This window comes from Mercenaria mercenaria, chromosome 2, assembly GCF_021730395.1.
Source record: "Mercenaria mercenaria strain notata chromosome 2, MADL_Memer_1, whole genome shotgun sequence".
NCBI classification, from domain to species: Eukaryota; Metazoa; Mollusca; class Bivalvia; order Venerida; family Veneridae; genus Mercenaria; species Mercenaria mercenaria.
The window spans coordinates 40,837,008-40,838,282 of NC_069362.1; positions in this window are offsets into that span (position 1 = coordinate 40,837,008).

Sequence of the window (1,275 nt, forward strand, 5' to 3'; positions counted from 1 at the left end):
TTTCTTTTTTTTTAAAAATAAATGCTAGATTTCTATTTATTTTTGCATTTTCTGCAAGTTCATTTGATTAATATTTGTACATTCAAACATAGGCCTGTGTTAGATCTATTAAAAATTCATATTTCATGTTTTGTTCTTTCTTTTTTTTTAAACAAATGCTAGATTTCTATTTTATTTTTGCGTTCGAAATACAATATAGCCTACAACGTTGCTTCAGGAGAAAACGAAGTCCATGTCCAAATTGCCCCCTTAAAAATAATTTTTTAATTCCCTCGAATCTTTGTATGTCTAATTATCTTTTCTCAGTTAATATATAAACAAATGAATTAATAATTTTATCGATTATTATCATTTTGTTGAACTTCCTTTGTAAAAACACCTCTTTCATGCAATTAAATATTGTTTTATTAGCCTGTCTGCGTTTTCCAAAAAGTCGTCTGCGTTTTTCCTCTATAACTATATGGTCTGCGTTATTCGTCTGCGTTTTATACAGGCCCGTTGAAAAATGCTGTTAAACAAAAAACAAATTAGGATGCGAACATTCATACCAGGATATTATGGTAGTACCTGATGGTATATCATGCATTACACAGGAGTTACCCTTATAGCAAATACCCTTATTCACAAAATGGAAGGCTCAATTTTTTTACCTCGACTTGTGACCTTGACCTTGAGCTGACACATAAGTTCTGGACATTGTCTTGATGAGGTGATCATTTGACCCAAGTTTCATGAAAAATCCTTCAAGGGATTTAGGAGATACAGAGCGTACACAAAATGAGAGGCTCAAACTTTTGACCTATGAGTTGTGACCTTGACCTTGAGCCAACATGGTTGACTCATGAGTTCTGCACATCATCTTGATGAGGTGATCTTTTGACAAAAGTTTCATGAAAATCCTTCAAGGGATTTAGGAGATACAGAGTGGATACAAAATGGAAGGCTCAAACCTTTGACCTATGAGTTGTGACCTTGACCTTGAGTCAACATGACTGACTCATGAGTTCTGCACATCATCTTGATAAGGTGATCATTTGACCCAAGTTTCGTGGAAATCCTTTAAGGGGTTTAGGAGATACAGAGCAGACACAAAGTGTTATGGATGAATAGACGGACGGACAGAGACCATTCCTATAACCGCCCACCACTTGTGGCTGGTGATTAACTATCCAAACTGTTTGGGCTGTGATTGTGTCACTCATGAAGCCAGATCCTACACATCTGCCATATGCATGTTCTACAGATGTCTTCACAATTTATGTACTGTACCCTACA